General features: G+C 49.3%; 1 protein-coding gene across 2 annotated transcripts in view; it reads right to left on the bottom strand.

Moving 5' to 3' along the window:
• LOC106609497 (muscarinic acetylcholine receptor M2-like) overlaps window positions 1–21,395 on the bottom strand; it is an 84,150-nt gene that overhangs the window by 21,179 nt on the left and 41,576 nt on the right. Inside the window, exon 3 of one of the 2 annotated variants that reach the window (XM_082977758.1) lies at window positions 2,571–2,687. The exons of the other annotated variant lie outside the window; for it this stretch is intronic. The gene's annotated coding sequence lies outside the window, so the exon portion shown is untranslated. The remainder of the gene's footprint in view (window positions 1–2,570; window positions 2,688–21,395) is intronic. 2 annotated transcript variants of the gene reach the window in all.

The following is a 21,395-nucleotide window of genomic DNA, read 5'->3' as shown; positions in this document are numbered from 1 at the left end:
GTTTGTCAATGTGCTGACTTTGTCAGGGGACCCGGCCTGAAGGAAACTTGCTGTCAAATCTGATTCTGTTAATTGGTGATGTCAGGTCTGAGTTAATGTGACCTCTGGTCAGAAATGCCTTGAAAAGGCCAATTCTTTGACCTGGATAGTTCTGCACTTCTGACTGCAACTCTGTTTCATCGACACCATTTCTTCAGAATAGAGAAGAACCCTGCTCTGAAAGAGCACATCTAACTTCCAATTTGCACACAGCAGGCAACAGGATTACCACTTGCAAACCTAGTGAGTTATTCAACAGAACCAAAATTAGCTAAACATGACTGTTTCTCCTTTTGAACAGACTTATTCAGCTCCTAGCTGTTTGCTCTACTTCAGTTGATTCGTACAAACTTTGGCCTGGTTTGCATCTTGCTTTGGGCTGTACTAGCAGCACCTTTCCTGAATGCCCTGACAGCCTTGTGTGTGTACAGCAGGCACGGCATGAAATCTTCATGAGAATTCACACGTGTGATCTTTTCACTACCAACTATGCCAACAGCCTGAGGTTTCACCAGGAGGGTTAGAGACTAAGCTAAGACATACAGGTGACACTTCAGTGAGGAAACACATGTCTTGTCGCTAAACATCATGTCAACTTGTCCACATTTATTAATGTGTAGATGTATGTACCAGCTACCGGTAGTTCCATTGTTCTGGGCTTTCCATCCCCAGTCAACATGCTTGACATTTAGCACGTTGAGATACAGTATAGAGTATTGGTTTGTGCTAAATATGGTTTTGGAGAGACATGACTTAACCCATTTGATGATGACAAATGCAGAGCATAGCTGTTGCTAAGCAGGATACTGAACTTTATTCATGGTTCATTAACAGTTACAAAAAGCGAATTGCCGACTGATTGAAGGTATCCTATTTGTGCATTGATAATTGATATGTTTTAAAAAACGTTTTACCTTACTCTGAGCTAATGAATGCTGTGTGAATTACTAGTCTTGCTTTTTGAGTTTATGTAGAACAAAGCATACACTGCAACAGCAGAAATCGAATGCTGATTAGAGTCCTACTAGGACTTGTATGTTATGTCAAATTAACTAAGAAAGAGCATAGAGCAGCAATCAGACATTACGTTTTAGGGGGCCTCAGGAAATGCCGGCATGGAATGTCTCTCTTCTACAGAAGTACATTGTGACAAAGCATGTTTTTGCATGACTGGTTTCTCAAATCTATCAGAGCCTGCTGGAAGAGCTTTCTTGCTGCAAGTCTAAACAAACATCAGCAGACTCCTCGGTGGAAATCTGATATCTTTACTAATGGAGATCATTGACTGATTTCATTGTCAAACATATCAATGATGTTATTCACAATCACTGCCGAAGTCAAGAGGTTCTAAGAGTGTCTGAGGAAGCCGCCTGAAAGACTAGAAAGACAAGGTCTAAGGGTTGTTTTCTGATACATTTGGTTAATAGCAATAGTTGCAGTTTAAAATCTATAACTTCAGAAACTCTGATCGGAACACAGTGTAATTGCTTCCTCTCATGACAGTGTCGGCATTTATATCAATGCCGTTACATTAGCTGTGAGGTTCCAATGGTGGAATCTTTTTACATTAACATTTAGAGTAGAGGTTTTTCGATGGAGTAGCCTATCTTTCACTGTTAGTCTGTAATGCTACTGGCAATTTTCCTTTGTAAGAGTTTTGAGAGAAAGATAGGATGAGCAGAAAAGGGGGGGGGGGGGTTCATTGGCAAACATCCAGTCAAGATAGGGTAAACAACAAACATAACAAACTGATACTGGTCTAAGAAACGAGACAGTGCAAGCAAAAGGCTGGACATTAAGAGAAGTGGTCGATCCACGGAGGCAGAAGAGCTGGATGGAAAAACTTCAGATCAGTAGCCTATCGGTAGCCTATCTTGTTTTCTGAGATGGGACTGTGTAAATGATTTTCCAAGCTGTCTGAGCTATGAGGAAAATGGACGCTGCATTGTAGTATTAGTCAGCCTGTAACGCTTGGGCGTAGTGGGTGCAGGGTCAGGAGCAAGCCGCCCCAACAGCGAACTAGAGCGCACACAAAAACCAAAGTGCCCAAACACATGGGACAAAACAGGTCGGCGCAAAATACGCACTCGCACCTCAAAACACAATGAGCGCGCATTCACAAGCTATACAACGATCAGATAATCCTGCACACAGAGCAGGCGGGCCTCCTGGCTAAAATAGCCCGGCTAATCAGCCCAAACCAAAAACAGGTGCACACAATAAACGAAAAGGGGGAAAAGGGAATCAGTGGCAGCTAGTAGGCCGGCGATGACGACCGCCGAGCGCCACCCGAACAGGAGGGGGAGCTACCTACGGTAGGAGTCGTGACAGTACCCCCCTTGACGCGCGGCTCCCGCAGCGCGCCGACACCGGCCTCGAGGGCGACCCGGAGGGCGAGGCGCAGGGCGATCCAGGTGGAGGCGATGGAAATCCCTCAACAGGGATGGGTCCAAGACGTCCCCCACCGGTACCCAGCACCTCTCCTCCGGGCCGTACCCCTCCCAGTCCACAAGGTACTGCAGGCCCCTCACCCGGCGTCTCGAGTCCAGAATGGCCCGTATGGTGTATGCCGGGGACCCCCGATGTCCAGAGGGGGTGGAGGGACCTCTGGCACCTCACCTTCCTGCAGGGGACCAGCTACCACCGGCCTGAGGAGAGACACATGAAACGAGGGGTTAATACGGTAATAGGAAGGGAGTTGTAACCTATAACACACCTTGTTTATCCTCCTCAGGACTTTGAAGGGCCCTACACACTGCGGCCCCAGCTTCCGACAGGGCAAGCGGAGAGGCAGGTTCTGGGTCGAGAGCCAGACCCTGTCCCCCGGTACGAACACGGGGGCCTCACTGCGGTGGCGGTCAGCGCTCCTCTTCTGCCGTCCACTGGCTTGTTTCAGGGATTCCTGGACAGCTCTCCAGGTCTCCTTGGAGCGCTGCACCCACTCCTCCACCGCAGGAGCCTTGGTCTGACTCTGGTGCTATGGTGCCAGGACCGGTTGGTAACCCAAAACACACTGAAAGGGTGATAGGTTAGTAGAGGAGTGACGGAGTGAGTTCTGGGCCAACTCTGCCCATGGGATGTACCTAGCCCACTCCCCTGGCCGGTCCTGGCAATACGACCGCAGAAACCTGCCCACCTCCTGGTTCACCCTCTCTGCTTGCCCATTACTCTCAGGGTGATAACCGGAGGTCAAGCTGACCGAGACCCCCAGACGTTCCATAAACGCCTTCCATACCCTGGACGTGAACTGGGACCCTCGATCAGAGACAATGTCCTCCGGCACCCCGTAGTGCCGGAAGACGTGGGTAAATAGGGCCTCCACAGTCTGTAGGGCCGTAGGGAGACCGGGCAACGGGAGGAGACTGCAGGACTTAGAAAACCGATCCACAACAACCAGGACCGTAGTGTTCCCCTGAGACGGGGGGAGGTCGGTCAGGAAGTCCACTGACAGGTGAGACCATGGCCGTTGTGGAACGGGGAGGGGCTGTAACTTCCCTCTCGGAAGGTGCCTAGGAGCCTTACTCTGGGCGCATACCGAACAGGAAGAGACGTAGACCCTAACGTCCTTAGCCAAGGTGGGCCACCAGTACTTCCCCCTGAGACCACGCACTGTCCTCGCCCCACCTGGATGACCCGAAGAGGGTAGAGTGTGGGCCCACCGAATCAATTGATCCCGAACACCAAGCGGCACGTACAAGCGACCCGTGGGACACTGTGAAGGTGCAGGTTCCACCCTTAACGCCCGCTCGATGTCCGAGTCCACCTCCCATACCACCCGTGCCACCAGCCTAGACGCTGGGATGATGGGAGTCGGATCGATGGGCTGGTCCTCTGTGTCAAAGAGATGGGACAACGCGACGGCCTTCATGTTCAGGGAGCCCGGTCTGTAGGAAATAGTAAACCTGAAACGGGTGAAGAACATGGCCCACCTTGCCTGACGCGGATTCAGACTCCTAGCTGCCCGGACATACTCCAGGTTCCGATGGTCAGTCCAGATGAGAAAGGGGTGCTTAGCCCCCTCAAGCCAATGTCTCCACACCTTCAGGGCTCTTACCACCGCTAAGAACTCCCGGTCCCCCACATCATAGTTACGCTCCGCCGGACTGAGCTTCTTCAAAAAGAAAGCGCAGGGGCGGAGTTTAGGTGGCGTACCCGAGCTCTGTGACAGCACGGCCCCCACCCCAGCCTCGGATGCGTCCACCTCCACTATGAAAGCTAGAGAGGGGTCCAGGTGCACCAACACGGGTGCATTGGTGAACAGCGCCTTCAACCTCTTGAAGGCTCTGTCCGCCTCAGTCGACCACCGCAAACGCACCGGCCCCCCCTTCAGCAGTGAGGTAATGGGAGCCGCTACCTGGCCAAAACCCCGGATAAACCTCCGGTAGTAATTGGCAAACCCTAAGAACCGCTGCACCTCCTTCACCGTGGTTGGAGTCGACCAATTACGCACGGCATTAACGCGGTCACACTCCATCACCACCCCCATGGTGGAAATGCGATAACCCAGGAAGGAGACGGCTCGTTTGGAGAACACACACTTCTCAGCCTTGACGTATAGGTCATGCTCCAGCAGTCTCCCAAGCACCTTGCGCCCTAGAGACACATGCGTGGCGCGGGTGGCGGAATATATCAGAATATCATCGATATAGACAACCACGCCCTGCCCGTGCAGGTCCCTGAGAATCTCGTCTACAAAGGATTGAAAGACGGCTGGAGCATTCTTTAACCCATACGGCATGACGAGGTACTCATAATGGCCCGATGTGGTACTAAATGCGGTTTTCCACTCGTCTCCATCCTTGATACGCGCTCCTGAGGTCCAGTTTTGTGAAGAACCTTGCTCCGTGAAATGATTCCACCGCCGTAGCGATGAGAGGTAGTGGGTAACTAAACCCCACCGTAATAGCATTTAGACCTCTGTAATCAATGCACGGACGCAGACCTCCCTCCTTTTTCTTCACAAAAAAGAAACTCGAGGAGACGGGTGAAATGGAGGGCCGAATGTACCCCTGTCCCAGAGATTCAGTGACATATGTCTCCATAGCCCACGTCTCCTCCTGTGACAAAGGGTACACTTGACTCTTGGGAAGCACAGCGTTTACCTGGAGATCTATCGCACAATCCCCGTGTCGATGAGGTGGTAATTTGGTCGCCCTCTTCTTACAGAAAGCGATCGCCAAATCGGCGTATTCAGGGGAATGCGCACGGTGGAAACCTGGTTTGGACTCTCCACCGATGTAGCACCGATGGAAACTCCTATACACCTTCCTGAACACTCCTCTGACCACCCCTGGAGAACCCCCTGTCTCCACGAAAACCGGGGATTGTGACTAGCCAGCCAGGGAACCCCCAGCACCACCGGAAACCCAGGTGAGTCGATAAGGAAGAGACTAATCCGTTCCTTATGATTCCCCTGCGTTACCATGTCCAGTGGAACCGTGGCCTCCCTGACCAACCCTGACCCTAATGGTCGGCTATCTAGGGAGTGCACGGGGAAGGGGGGATCTATCGGCACTAGCGGAATACCCAGCTTAATGGCGAGTCCGCGATCCATAAAGTTCCCAGCTGCGCCTGAAACGACTAGCGCCCTATGCTGGGAAGAGGGAAAAAAATCTGAAAAAACAATTTCAACGAACATGTGACCGACAGGGGGTTCTGGGTGAGTTTGGTGCTGACTCACCTGGGGTGACCGAGAAGTGTTCTGCCTGCCCTCTCGACTCCCAGACTGGCTCCTCCAGCACCGGTCGGCCGTGTGTCCTCTCCGACCACAGCTGGTGCAGGAGGAGCCACCTCCTCCGGTACCCCTCGGCACAGCCCCCCCTAACTCCATAGGAATAGGGACGGGAGTGCACGGAGGTGGAACAGACAGGACCCTTTCAGAACGCCCGCGGGCAGCCAGCAGATTGTCCAGTCGAATCGACATGTCGATGAGCTCGTCGAGAGAGAGAGCGGTGTCCCGACACGCTAGCTCCCTGCGGACGTCCTCCCGAAGACTCCACCGGTAATGGTCAATCAGGGCCCTGTCGTTCCACCCCGCCCCAGCAGCCAAGGTCCGGAACTCCAGCGCGAAGTCCTGCACGCTCCTCGTCTCCTGCCTGAGGTGGAATAGCCGCTCACCCGCCGCTCTTCCCTCCGGAGGGTGGTCGAATACAGCCCTAAAGCGACAGGTGAACTCTGGGTAGTGAGGCAGGAAGCGAGGGCACTCACACTCTCCTCCCCTGAGGGAGTAGGTCTCACAGTGGCCAGGTACAGCTTGAGCTGGAGCAGAAATCCCTGGCACCCAGCCGCCGCTCCATCATACTCCCTCGGGAGCGCAAGACGAAGCATGCCGGAGCCGGATGAAGGGGGGGAGGAGGCGGATTAGTCGGAGGAGCCAGAGTTGGAGAGAGGAGGCCACTCCTCTCCCAACGGTCCATCCTCTCCATCATCTGCTCCATCGCCGATCCGATCCGATGGAGAACTGATGTGTGATGGAGAACACGTTCCTCCATCGAGGGTGCAGAGTCAGGAGCAGGAAGCAGAGAATGCAGGGTAGTGTTATTTATTAAACACACAACGGCAAAACACAAGCCGCCCCAACAGTGAACTAGAGCGCACACAAAAACCAAAGTGCCCAAACACATGGGACAAAACAGGTCGGCGCAAAATTTGCACTCGCACCTCAAAACACAATGAGCGTGCATTCACAAGCTATACAACGATCAAATAATCCTGCACACAGAGCAGGCGGGCCTCCTGGCTAAAATAGCCCGGCTAATCAGCCCAAACCAAAAACAGGTGCACACAATAAACGGAAAGGGGGAAAAGAGAATCAGTGGCAGCTAGTAGGCCGGCGACGACGACTGCCGAGCGCCACCCGAACAGGAGGGGGAGCTACCTACGGTAGGAGTCGTGACACAGCCCCATCAGCGGCTACAGTACGTGATCGGCAAAGACCTATAAATGATAGGCGTTAAGAGCTGTTTTATGTGACAATGGAAGAACCTCATAGCCTCACAAAGGCCAGTAGCTCCTTTTGAACATGGTAACTCAAGTGATGAAAAATGAAAGAGGCAGAATTCTCTTTCTCTACAAACTTTTAAGCTTTGAGCACAATTGACCTATTACTCCAGTGGGGGAGTTGATAGATTCGGATTAATTAAAATGCATGCAGCTCTTTCTTCAAAAGCCAGACGAGGATCCATCATTCACAGAGAAATGACTGTGATTTTGATCCCCCTCTTTGTCATGCGATTCAGATGAGGGTAACTGAAAAATGATAATTGACCAGAATGAAAAAGTCCATGTCTCTTGAGATTAAATTCACTTCTGTCTCAGCCCTCGGTGGCAAGGCCAACCTACCAGTGTAACGATAGTGAATCAGTCAAACACAGAGAAAAGTTGACAAGCTGAACTATGAGGAGCCTTGAACTGCAACACTGTGGATTAACAGAAGCCCAATTTATCTGTAGTCTAACATCCCTAATATTTCTGTTCGAAAAAACATGATTTTAGTCGTTGTCTCACATAGTGTGATGGTACATGATCTGTTATTGTACATTACATTTGGTAATGTATATAAGTGTTTACAGTATAGCAGCACTTCCTTCACCCGCAGAAAATATGAAAATGACCCTTTTAAAAATGAGTCAATCTTGTATCCTTTATTTTAATAACATGCACTCTTCCCAGGAACTCTAGCTGTTAGATGTTCCAGTGTTTAACGGGAAAGCTTGAAATGGAACAAAGCAATGCAATATGTTCCAATGTTTACCGGGAAAGCTTCAAAAGGAACAAAGCAATGCAATATGTTCCACTGTTTACTGGGAAAGCTTCAAAAGGAACAAAGCAATGCAATACATGTATTGGGCAATTCAAAGGCACTTTGTAAGCATTTCGAACTGCTCGCCTACTCACTGTACTTCTTGGAGCACAATTTTGCGCTTTTGTGCTTGTAATATATCCCAGCTAATAGTTCTCTCTTTCTTAGACCATCAACGGAGTAAAGAAAATGTTCCAACTCTGCTATTTGCCTGAAATAAGTCTGCAACCTTTATTTCCAAGAAAGTAACCTTTTCACTTCTATCAAGTTGAAATGTCATCCTAACAGAAGTAGCTGTGTTTGCTAGTATACCTAAAGATAGTTCTGCAATGCTGCTATAGGGCATCACCATTCACCAGGTTAGTTTGAAAAGGGAAGGAGCAAAAAAGACTGGAACCATGTGCAGGTAAATGAGTTGAACATTTTAGTGTAGGTGATTTGATATGGTATAGCTGTGTGTTCTGAGGCGAAGCAACATATATACTGTACACTGTATAGCTCTGGTAACGACACAGGCGTCACACGTCAGAAATCCCATGCATCATTCAAGTTTCAAGTTTTAATGACACATGCACAAGTACAGTAAAATGCCTTTCTTGAAAGTACCCAGTGGTCACCAACCAGTCGATTGGTAAATCTCCAAGGCATTCCTAGTCGATCACCAAACATTTCTGTAAAAAACCCAATGATGAAGCCTTGCATTCCTATTGTTTTTATTCTTTTCACAGTGTTGACGGTAGGTGCACTTGATTCAGCAGCCCTAGTGCCGGGAAGGCAAAGTGTTGCCATTTTATGTGTCTGAAGGTTCAACTCTGCATACCCAGCAGGCCCAGAGAGCAAATCAAGTGCACCTATAGGCCTACCGTTGGCCAATCAGATAGCTCAGATCACCGTGTCTGTACAGTTCCCTCATGCCATAGACTGTAAAGAGAAGCCTGGAAGCCAGCAAAGTTGATAATGTGAGACTTCAAAACCTTTAAAACCATGACTAGAGAGAAACTCAACAAATACAGCGAAGAGTGGCTGTTTTTATGAGTAAGTTCATATTTAAATTGTTATTCAGCACTGTCAACACTTCGTTCAGCACTTTTATGAGCCATAAATGTGTTTCGATAAGCTCGCATTGTTATTATTAACGCTGTCATGATCGTCAAAATGAGTAGACCAAGGCGTAGCGTGCGTAGAGTTCCACATGTTTTAATAAATGAAATTCTCCAAATCAAATACAGAAGCAAACAAAACGTGAAGTAATGGTGTGCTCACAGGCACAACACAAAAACAAGTTGTGGGGGCATAGCCCCCACATCGCCCGCTGATCCCCCCGCTTCTGTGTCGCCGGAGGAACCAGACCGTGCATCATCGCCGGAGGCTCTGAACTGCCGACCGCCGCTGAAGACTCTGGGCTGCAGGCCGTCGCAGAAGACTCTGGGCTGCAGGCCGTCGCTGAAGACTCTGGGCTGCAGGCCGTCGCTGAAGACTCTGGGCTGCAGGCCGTCGCTGAAGACTCTGGGCTGCAGACCGTCGCTGAAGACTCGGGGCTGCAGACCGTCGCTGAAGACTCTGGGCTGCAGGCCGTCGCAGAAGACTCTGGGCTGCAGGCCGTCGCTGAAGACTCTGGGCTGCAGGCCGTCGCTGAAGACTCTGGGCTGCAGGCCGTCGCTGAAGACTCTGGGCTGCAGACCGTCGCTGAAGACTCGGGGCTGCAGACCGTCGCTGAAGACTCGGGGCTGCAGACCGTTGCTGAAGACTCCGGGCTGCAGACCGTCGCTAGATGCTCCGGACTGGGGAGCATCGCTGGATGCTCCGGACTGGGGAGCGTCGCTGGTGGCTCTGGACTGGGGAGCGTCGCTGGAGGCTCCGGACTGGGGAGCGTTGCTGAAGGCTCCGGACCGGGGACCGTCGCTGCAGGCTCCGTGCCATGGATCATCACTACAGGTTCCGCGCCATGGATCATCACTGGAGGCTTTGTGCCATGGATCATCACTGGAGGCTCCGGGCCATGGATTATCACTGGAGGCTTCGTGCCATGGATCATCTCTACAGGCTCCGGGCCATGGATCATCCCTACAGGCTTCTTGCCATGGATTATCCCTACAGGCTCTGGGCCATGGATTATCACTGTATGCTTCGTGCCATGGATCATCCCTACAGGCTCCGGGCCATGGATCATCACTGGAGGCTTCGTGCCATGGATCATACCTACAGGCTTCGTGCCATGGATCATCACTGGAGGCTTCGGACCACAGATCATCACTGGAGGCTTCCTAGGTGGAGCTGGAACCGGTCTCACCGGACTGGGGAGACTCACGGGAGACTGGGTGCCCAAAGCAGGCACAGGGTATACTGGGCCGTGGAGGCGCACTGGAGGTCTGGAGCGTAGGGCTGGCACACCCCGTCCTGGCTGGATGGTTATTTTAGCCCAGCAAGGGTGGAGCGCTGGCACAGGACGAACTGGGCTGTGCTGGTGAACAGGGAGTACCGTGCGTAGAGCTGGCGCAGGATAACCTTGGCCGAAGAGACGCACTGGAGACCAGGAAAGCTGAGCCGGCACACTTCTTCCTAGCTGACGGCCAACTCTAGCACGGCAACGGTGAGGAGCTTGCACCGAGTGCACCGCATAACACGGTGCTTGCTCGGTCACTCCACGGCAAGCACGGGGAGTTGGCTCAGGTCTCAACCCCGACTTAGCCAGTCTCCCCGTGTGCCCCCCCCAAAAAAATGTTTTGGGGCGCTTCCTCTCGGGCTTCCGTTGTTGGGCTAGCTCCTCATAGCATCGCCGTTCCGCTTGCGCCGTCTCCACCTGCTTCCATGGCAGGGTCTTGTCCCTTGCCATTACCTCCTCCGAGGTCCAGGACATCCTCCACTCTCTCTTCTCCCTAGCCCAGGATCCCTGCTCCTCCTGGGCACGCTGCTTGGTCCTTTGGTGGTGGGATCTTCTGTCACGATCGTCAAAATGAGTAGACCAAGGCGCAGCGTGCGTAGAGTTCCACATGTTTTAATAAATGAAACTCTCCAAAACAAATACAGAAGCAAACGAAACGTGAAGTAATGGTGTGCTCACAGGCACAACACAAAAACAAGATCCCACAACTAAAGATGGAAAAAAGGGCTGCCTTTAGACAACGATAGACAGCTGCCTCTGATTAGGAACCATACTCGGCTCAACACAAGGAAATATAAACCATAGAATGCCCACCCCACACCCTGACCTAACAACCTAGAGAAATAAACCATCTCTCTCAGGTCAGGGCGTGACAAACGCCTTGTGTCTTTTTTAATATCGAGGAATATTTCCCTTTCTCTGGTCATAGGAGTAACAACATGAATTGGTGCATGAAGCAGAAATAATGCAGTGCGACTTAAGTTTCGTCATCAGCTGGAAGACTATCCCCTTTTCTCAGCGGAGGGCGGGAGAGAGGAGGGACGTGTAACGCCCTGGCCATAGAGAGGTTTTTTTTTGTTCTTTATTTTGGTTAGCCCAGGGTGTTACATTGGGTGGGTGTTCTATGTTCTTTTTCTAGGTTTTGTATTTCTTTGTTTTGGACCGTGTGTGGCTCCCAATCAGGCACAGCTGAAGTTCGTTGTTGTTGATTGGGAGTCACACATAAGGAGCATGTGTTTTCTTTGGGTTTTGTGGGGGATTGTTTCTGTTTAGTGTTTTGCACCTGACAGGACTGTTTGGCTGTTGGTTTCCTTGTTTTGTTTGTATAGTGTTCTTGATTAATTAAATTGAAAGATGAACACTAACTCCGCTGCGTATTGGTCCACTTTCTCGGACGATGACTTCTCTGTTTCGTCTGACGAAGACGACAGCCGTTACAGAATCCCCCACCAACAACGGACCAAGCAGCGGAGAAAGGAGCAGCGCCAGGAGGAGCAAGAATCCTGGACCAGGGAGAGAAAGGACTGGACATGGGAGGACATCCTGGACGGCAAGGGATCCTACACTTGGGAAGAGATCCTGGTCGGAAGGGATCGCCTCCCATGGGAACAGGTAGAGGCACTCAGAAGAGCGGAGGCAGCAGGACAGAAGGACCAACGGCAACGGTATGAGGGAACACGGCTGGGTAGGAAGCCCGAGAGGCAGCCCCCAAAACATTTTTTTGGGGGGGGCACACGGGGAGTGTGGCAGAGTCAGGTTGGAGACCTGAGCCAGCTCCCCGTGCTTACAGGAGGCAGCACAGTACTGGTCAGACACCGTGTTATGCGGTAAAGCGCACGGTGTCCCCAGTACGCGTGGAGAGCCCGGTGTGCTACATCCCAGCTCCTAACATCTGCCGCGGGAGGTTGGGCATCGAGCCAGGACGGGTTGTGCAGGCCGTGCGCTCTAGACCTCCAGTGCGTCTTCTGGACCCGGTCTATCCTGTGCCTATGCCCAGGACTAGGCCTCCAGTGGGTCTCCCCATCCTGGTCTGTCCTGTGCCTGCTCCACGGACCAGGCCTCCAGTGGGTCTCCCCATCCTGGTTAAGCCTGTGCCTCCTCCTCGGACCAGGCCTCCAGTGGGTCTCCCCATCCTGGTCTGTTCTGTGCCTGCTCCACGGACCAGGCCTCCAGTGGCTCTCCCCATCCTGGTCCGTCCTGTCCCACCTCCCAGGACTAGGCCTCCAGTGGGTCTCGCCAGTCCGGAGCCGCCAGAGCCGCCCGCCAGTCAGGAGCCGCCAGAGCCGCCCGCCAGTCAGGAGCCGCCAGAGCCGCCCGCCAGTCAGGAGCTGCCAGAGCCGCCCGCCAGTCAGGAGCTGCCAGAGTGGCCCGCCTGTTCCGGAGCTGCCAGAGTGGCCCGCCTGTCCGGAGCTGCCAGAGTGCCCGCCGCCGGGCTGCCGGTGGCCCGCCGCGGAGCTGCCAGAGTGGCCCGCCTGTTCGGAGCTGCCAGAGTGCCCCGCCTGTTCGGAGCTGCCAGAGTGCCCCGCCTGTTCGGAGCAGCCAGAGTGCCCCGCCTGTTCGGAGCAGCCAGAGTGGCCCGCCTGTTCGGAGCTGCCAGAGTGGCCCGCCTGTTCGGAGCTGCCAGAGTGGCCCGCCTGTTCGGAGCTGCCAGAGTGGCCCGCCTGTTCGGAGCTGCCAGAGTGCACCGCCTGTTCGGAGCTGCCAGAGTGGCCCGCCTGTTCGGAGCTGCCAGAGTTGCCGCCGGTCCGGATCTGCCAGAGTGGCCCGCCTGTCCGGATCTGCCAGAGTGGCCCACCTATCCGAATCTGCCAGAATGGCCCGCCGGTCCGGATCTGCCAAAGTGGCCCGCCTGTCCGGCGCAGCCATCGCCGCCCGCCAGCCGGGCGCAGCCAGGGTCATCCGCCAGTCAGGCGCAGCAAGGGTCGCCCGCCAGCCGGGCGCAGCCATCGCAGCCCGCCAGCCGGGCGCAGCAAGGGACACCCGCCAGCCGGGCGCAGCCATCGCCGCCTGCCAGCCGGGCGCAGCATGGGTCGTCCGCCAGCCGGGCGCAACAAGGGTCGCCCGCCAGCCGGGCGAAGTCAGGGTCGCCCACCAGACCTTCGGCGCGGCCAGGTGCGCCACCTAAGAGGGCGACGCCAAGGGTGCGGCAGAGGCCACGTCCCGCACCTGAGCCGCCGCCGTAAGAAGGCCCACCCGGACCCTCCCCTTCAGTGTCAGGTTTTGCGGCCGGAGTCCGCACCTTGGGGGGGGGGGGGGGGGGGTGTACTGTAACGCCGTGGCCATAGAGAGGTTTTTTTTTGTTCTTTATTTTGGTTAGGCCAGGGTGTTACATTGGGTGGGCGTTCTATGTTCTTTTTCTAGGTTTTGTATTTCTTTGTTTTGGACCGTGTGTGGCTCCCAATCAGGCACAGCTGAAGTTCGTTGTTGTTGATTGGGAGTCACACATAAGGAGCATGTGTTTTCTTTGGGTTTTGTGGGGGATTGTTTCTGTTTAGTGTTTTGCACCTGACAGGACTGTTAGGCTGTCGGTTTCCTTGTTTTGTTTGTATAGTGTTCTTGATTAATTAAATTGAAAGATGAACACTAACTCCGCTGCGTATTGGTCCACTTTCTCGGATGATGACTTCTCTGTTTCGTCTGACGAAGACGACAGCCGTTACAGGATGGTAAGTCGTGTGAGAGGCAGCCTCACTGCTGCTCCCTCCATCCCTCAGACTGACCATCCGATGCAGGCCATCAGTCCAGTAAAAAGAGAAGCACATTATTATACTCACTTAGCTGTGCCTCACAAGTAATACAACACATCATCTATTACCAGTGATCATGTACCTACAATTTTGAAATATAGTTTCAAAATGGTCTGAGAAGAACAACATTGGCAGGGCTAATCAAGCGTAGCCAATATGCAGTGATAATGTATTGGGTCTATAGCCTATTGCACAAACCTCATTGCTACAGAACTGTTTTTAATTAGTTAATGTTGCATACGCTTGCATTTTGATTCAGAAAGTGATCTTCACTCAGAAAAGGTTGGTGAACACATCTCTAAACCCAACAATGCAGTAATCAGTAACAATGTAATACCAAAAATAACAAGATAGAACAAAGACACACAAGATATAAAAATAAGAAATAACAAGAACACAATAAAATAAGTAAGCATAGTATACACAGGGTCAGTTCCAGTACCATTTTAACAATGTGGAGGGATACTCTAGGCTCTGTGTGTTCATCTTTAAGCTAAAGGTCACACATTACACTAGGGACGGCTCCTGCTGAGAACCTCAATGGGCCAAAGGTGAAACACACTGTGCTCTATTCTGGGCAATAATGAGATGCACTGCTTCGTGTTTACCTAAATGCTAAACTAAGGCATCTGTTGAAATCCTTAAACTTTTAGATTCACCAGTTTCAACCACAGCACTCCAGGTTTCCCTGTTTATCCCACTACAACAACCGGTGCTTGAGAATTAAATGTCTCCCCAATAAAAAAGAGCAGATTAACCAAGTATAGATATTTCATTTGAGGTGAATAATGGATATTTAGCGTTCTTTAAAATGCTCCCTAGGTTGTGTTGGTTTGCTTTAGTGGTTATTTGTTTATTCTCTCATCATGTCTCAGCGTGATTTCTCCTTGTCCCCCGTTTAGCTGTGCCAAATGAAGTGTAGCTTCTCTCCCAGAGGCTGCCACCAGCTACATCCTGGAAGTTTGGGTTTTACTCAATACGGTTTTACTCAATATGTTTATGCGTTGGCAGTTGCAACATTTTAAGAGTCAGGCCTCAAACTACTCTCTTGTAATGTGTTCTACTCAATGTGAAGCAATGAGGTAAGGTTAACTATGTACATATAAAGTGTATGGTGTTGAATGTCATGTATATGCTCATGTATGACTCCGGTCCGTCCCCAAGCCATCCTAGCCCCCTGAGGGACTGTGAGGTGTAAAAACATGCTGACAGTAGAATTAAGCCCAGTTATGCATGGCCACTGTCAGCATTGCCTGTGAAAAATGTCCTGATTTCCGCATGTACTGGATATACATATGAGGAGGTTCTCCAGCCAGAGAGATCCTGCTCATGAGCACAGTGCTTCTCCTCAGCAATTAAACATCTCTTATGTATGATAAGTCCTGGAAAAAACCCTAACCTCTCCTATGTATGATAAGTCCTGATAAAAACCCTAACCTCTCCTATGTATGATAAGTCCTGATAAAAACCCTAACCTCTCCTATGTATGATAAGTCCTGATAAAAACCCTAACCTCTCCTATGTATGATAAGTCCTGATAAAAACCCTAACCTCTCCTATGTATGATAAGTCCTGATTAAAAACCCTAACCTCTCCTATGTATGATAAGTCCTGATAAAAACCCTAACCTCTCCTATGTATGATAAGTCCTGGTAAAAACCCTAACCTCTCCTATGTATGATAAGTCCTGATAAAAACCCTAACCTCTCCTATGTATGATAAGTCCTGATAAAAACCATAACCTCTCCTATGTATGATAAGTCCTGATAAAAACCCTAACCTCTCCTATGTATGATAAGTCCTGATAAAAACCATAACCTCTCCTATGTATGATAAGTCCTGATAAAAACCCTAACCTCTCCTATGTATGATAAGTCCTGATAAAAACCCTAACCTCTCCTATGTATGATAAGTCCTGGTAAAAACCCTAATGTATGTAATGTGCTTTTGATTTGACATCCCTGGGTCGCTCGTCTTTTCAGTTCATTGCACCTAGTGACCGGAACGAGCTACAAAAAACACTCAAACTGGACAGTTTTATCTCCACCTCTTCATTCTAAGACTCAATCATGGACACTTTTACTGACAGTTGTGGCTGCTTCGTGTGATGTATTGTTTTATCTACCTTCTTGCCCTTTGTGCTGTTGTTTGTGCTCAATAATGTTTGTACCATGTTTTGTTCTACTACCATGTTGTGCTGCTGCCATGTTGTGTTGCTACCATGCTGTGTTGTTGTCTTGAGTTTTTTTTTTATCTCCCGTCCCCGCAGGAGGCCTTTTACCTCTTGGTAGGCTGTCATCATCGTGAGTAAGAATTTGTTCTTAACTGACTTTCATAGTTAAATAAAGGTAAAAAATACAAAATAAATAAATATATGATAAACCCCGATTAAAAACCCTGCACTTTTTTTTCACTCTCCCTCTCTCTTAGTCATTCCGTCTCCCCGGTTAGCTAGCTGTGCTTTCTCATAATCTGATTAGGAGATCCCATTTGAGGTCTGATTAATCAGCCTAATAAGGGCTCTCTCTCTCTGAGCCTTCGTCCCCGTTAGGAGATCAGCATCAGGCTGTAGCTGTATGGTTGGGCCTAGTGTAGAGACTGACTGTGTTGAATCTGCTCAGTGCAGATGTGATGTGGAGGGCTGAGCAGCCAACTTTTAGGTGGTCCTATTGATCTGATCATGAAGACGGCTAACCGGAGACGGCTCCAAATGAAGACGGCTAACCGGAGAAAGCCAACAAAGCGTAGGTTAAAGGTGGGGTTTCGTCTTGGCTGCTGTTGATTAACACGTTCCCCTCTTATCTCAGGATGAAAGCAAATGCTGTATTGGCTTGACAGCAAACAGTAATTGCGGGGGGTGTTTTGGCCGTGAAGGAAGGTGCGTTTAGGCTCATCAGGCGTAGATGACAGAGGGATGAGAAACGTTCAATAGTAAATTGGTTACAGGAGCCAGCCAATACAAATGCTTATCAAGTGTCAGTAATCAGGGTGAGTGCAGTCTTTCAGATCTGGCATAATGTTAGTGTTACAAATGGATAATATCATGGCCTAACACACTGGGCGCACCTAGACTGGGACAAAATGCAGGACATTTAGAAGGGCAGTGTCGGAGGAAGAAATATTGTTTGTTTGGGTGAGGTAAGGAAATGAAATTATTCCATCTGGCTGTGACCCGGCGTTATGAAGATTATCATATATATTATTATACTCAGATATGCATTTATTCTGGCAGTGATGGAGCGGAGTGTGCTTTTAATCTGCCAGCGTCCCGCCGTCACACTTTCATGCTGTGGTGGGTTTGATAAACTGGTGCTAAGCGCTCAGTGCTATGCGTGGGAAAAAGGGAGAGAGGGAGTTGGCCACTACCAGGCAACCGTCCAGCTGGACAGTTCCCTGCCCCAAGTTTGGCATTGGTACACTGCTTCCTTATCATATGTGACTGGGTTGGAAAGGGAAAAATAATGGACATCAAGCATGTATACAAGTTTTACATGAAACTATGATCGTTTTGGTTTCGCAGACTCCTTAGGGGGGGTGTTGCATTTTACAACCATCCCTCTTGAGCAACAGTTGTGTTATCTAAAAGGAAAAGGTGAAACGTATTACCCACGTTTTCAATGTGTGTGTTTTACATTTAGATTGCAGTATTGTCTCGGGTCACAGGCCTAAATCTGCAGTGTACAGGAAACGAAACGTGAAATCTCTCTCTCTCTCTCTCTCTCTCTCTCTCTCTCTCTCTCTCTCTCTCTCTCTCTCTCTCTCTCCTCTCTCTCTCTCTCTCTCTCATGTAATGTCTGTCTGTGTATAGCTGAGTAGCAGGGTTAGTGGGCAGCCCTCTCTATTCTGAGACAGAGTCATGAAAGGATCATTATCAGTGACCCCTGAAGTAATAAAAGCACTGGCTTTGTGCATGAGGAGGCTGCAGTGAACAGGCAAAGAGGCCAGGCTTCAGTGATGGGTCACTGCAAGCTCTTAGCACAGTGCTTTTCAAATCTTTTTTCCCCTCCCGCTGCCTTCACACGGGGACAGTTTTCTCTCACCGCAATTTTCACTGGGGTAATTACAAAAAGTTTCAAAGTGAAAATCTGTCAAGTTACAACAAGTGTTGAGAAGAGCAGGTTGCAGGGTCATTTATATTTCTTATTCGGTGGGTTTGAATTGTAACTTGTTTATTTCTTTTGGGGGAAAAACTATTTAGGTTGGGTGATGGCATTTTTAAAAAGCTTTAGAAATGCCTATTGATGGATGGCATAGGCCCTAGGGTTATATTTTAGAAATACTATAAAGTATTTATCTCTCAGCCTAATAATCCAAGCAATCAGAAAATGGTGACGTGTGTGTGAGTGTGAGTGTGGGTGTGAGTGTTCGTGTGTAACAATGAGGTGCATGGTGGTGGTTTCCATGATTCCATGAATGCTGACATCTGGAATCCGTGTGGATATATGAGTGTATTCTTCATGCTTGTGTAGATGGGAGACTCTGCACTCAGCAGATGTTGCAGATAATCTGATTGACAGTTGGCTCCTGGTACTGGCCTGCCCCGTACTGATAAGATACCAGTTTAACATTGATACCTGAGATAGGTTGTCTAACCAAGTTCTCTGTTAGCGTAGAGGGATGGAAGTGCTGTATGTATAGGTCACACATGAATCTAGATGCATTCAGCAGATCTCTTGCCGTACAGATGATAGATTGATGTTCCAAACATTTTGTTATTTGTATTAATGTACGAATGAAAGCTGGTGACCAGATCGAAGCGCCTCCAGCGTATCTTTTGCATATAAGACAGCTGTAATTGTAACGATGGCACTGCTGGTCAGGAAGCAAGTGGTGAGTTTATTATTATTATTAATAATAATAATAATAATAATGATGATGAACATAGAGTGATACAAAACAAGCGCCACGTCTGGACATATACACATAATTAATACTGCCTGAAGAGTGATGCTACGAAGTGCCAGATAAAGGGGGAGTAATCAGGGTAGTGATGGAGTCCAGGTGTGCGCCTCATGATGAGGCGCAGGTGTGCATAATGAGGGTTGTCAGGTTTGTGTAATGATGGGTTGCCAGGTGTACGTAATGATGGGTTGCCAGGACCGGGGGTTAGTAAACCGGCGACATTGAGTGCCGGAGCGGGGCAGCGGGAGTATACATCAGATTCATGAGCACTCAATGTTCCCAGCGCTGACCAAAGCGCGTTCCATTTCTACCTACCTGTCAAAAACACATTTAAAATTGGGAAATAGTGCCTTTTTCCTTTGGCGCCTATTTGGTCACAGAGAGAAGGCATCAACAAGATCACATTCCATACTGCAATGTGTTAATTATCTGATGGATTACCATGTTATGATTCAGTCTGTGCCTACAGCCCTCTGTTGGTCAGCCAGTGAGCTCAAAGAACGATTCATCAGACTATCAAGCATGTTTTTTGAATGACACTCAGAGCAGATAGCTATGCCAAAGCCACAAAGAAGGAGATTTAAAGGCCTGCTTGTCTATTCAGACAGCCCTATTGGATGACATCAGAGAGTATTGTTCTTGAACTGCCGTAGACGTGGATAGATAAAATACATACTGTCCCTCTCGTTGACGTTGTGTCAGAACACTAACACAGTTTATTAGCCTGAATGTGACTAGGTGTTGTGAAGCTAATGGGGTTGAGGAATACTCAAAGAAATGCAGCAACATTTTGCCACTGATATTGAATCCCTAAATGGTTCGATGTGCCTCGCCCATTGTCATTTCAATATAGCCTATAATATCTTTTGATAAACTCAAATCTTATATGGTTTCACAGCCGTCAACCATTTCAGTGAAATCAAATGTGCCTAGACTTCAAAGACGAAGTCCTCCGCAATATTGTGCAAAAATATCCAGACGACTAAGGCCTATATATTATATTCTTAATTGCACTTCTCTTAATGGATTGACTGGATAGTGTGGTTTTCTCTCATCAGACCCGCTGATTGGCTGAGATGAATGGGGGCCCAGTGTAATGGCTAGTGAGAGGATAGCGATTTTCCATTATGCCTAAGTCAAAGAGAGGGCATCTGAGAAATGACCACACATGTGAAACATTGATCACATCCAATTAAGTCAGCCTCTCCACTCCCCCATGATAGACTGCCTGCCTGGCCTGCCTGCCCTGCATAAACAGAGGCCTCGGAAGCTACCCAGCTCATCTTAATCTCATCAAGCCTACGCCTCTCTTTCCCTCTACCTCAATGTCACTCATCTGTCCACACATTCATTAATTTAGTCATTCTGTCAATTTGTTATTCATGACAGGTTTGTTTATTCATTAAATACACAGAAAGATGATCAACTCCTGAAGTCTCCCCAGAGGCACCAAGACTATAAAGATCCATCCTTTCTACTATATTCCGTTACAAAATCCAGTGCCAGTGGAATGAACCACTACTCCATCTCACTGCACAGTACAGGGCAAAGTAAGATGGCCAACGCAGGATAACAAACCCTGTCAGCTGAAGGTTAACCAGCTCCAATATAACAACAGAACGAGACAATTAGAGAGGGGGAATAGAGTCATCTCTGGCACTCTTCCACCCTCTAAGCGTTGGGGAAAAGTTCCTTGACAATGTCCATCCTGTTGCATCCATTCAGAGGCAGGGATTACTTAATGCGATTACCAGGGCCGCCAAATCAGCCGTGGTGAAAAGAGCCACGTAATTACAGCCGCGAGATGAGGAAGGTGTTTGACAGAGATTAGGAAAGGTGAACTGCAGTGTCCGATAGGGACACAATACTTTTATACGAAACACTTTCACTAAAAGTTCAGGAAGAGTGCGTTTATAGAAACAAAGAGCTTCTCGACAGGTAGACGTTTTGTCTCCTTATGAAGGTCACAATGTGTCCTATGCTGCTCTGGAATGTTTAAGTACCATTGGTAGTCTACATTCTTCAACATAATGCTGAAATGATTGATGATGGTAATCATAGTAGGCTATAGCTGGTTTGACCCAGATCTGACATGACCAGACTAGTTTACCTGAAGGGAAGTATGACAGTAGGTTTGCATCATCAATGAGTTAGGCCTTGACAAACCATGACAGTTAGTCAACCACCCCATTCACCTTGTTACTCCCTGGCTAGATGTCTTTCATATGAGGAATGGTATTCAGTCTCTCCCATCATATTGGCATTGACATTTCATTTGCTAGCGAAGGCCCTCCTGTGGATACAGTTACATGTCTTGAGTTTCATTTCTGAAGATGAACTCTGGGAGATTGAGACCTTTTTAATGATACATGGATGAACATTTGGTTTGTAATTACGCAGATGAACTTGCTCGGCGATATGAGCGCTATCATGTTGCTTCTCCACTAAATGGATTGGATGTGAGAAGTAATTAGGTGCTTGCCTGTCTCTGAGATTGTTTAACCATTTTAACTACATATCTAAG

Source organism: Salmo salar, chromosome 07 (assembly GCF_965601325.2).
Source record: "Salmo salar chromosome 07, fSalSal1, whole genome shotgun sequence".
Lineage (NCBI taxonomy): Eukaryota > Metazoa > Chordata > Actinopteri > Salmoniformes > Salmonidae > Salmo > Salmo salar.
The sequence above is the reverse complement of the archived record's forward strand: the minus strand, read 5'-3'. Positions and strand labels throughout refer to the sequence as shown.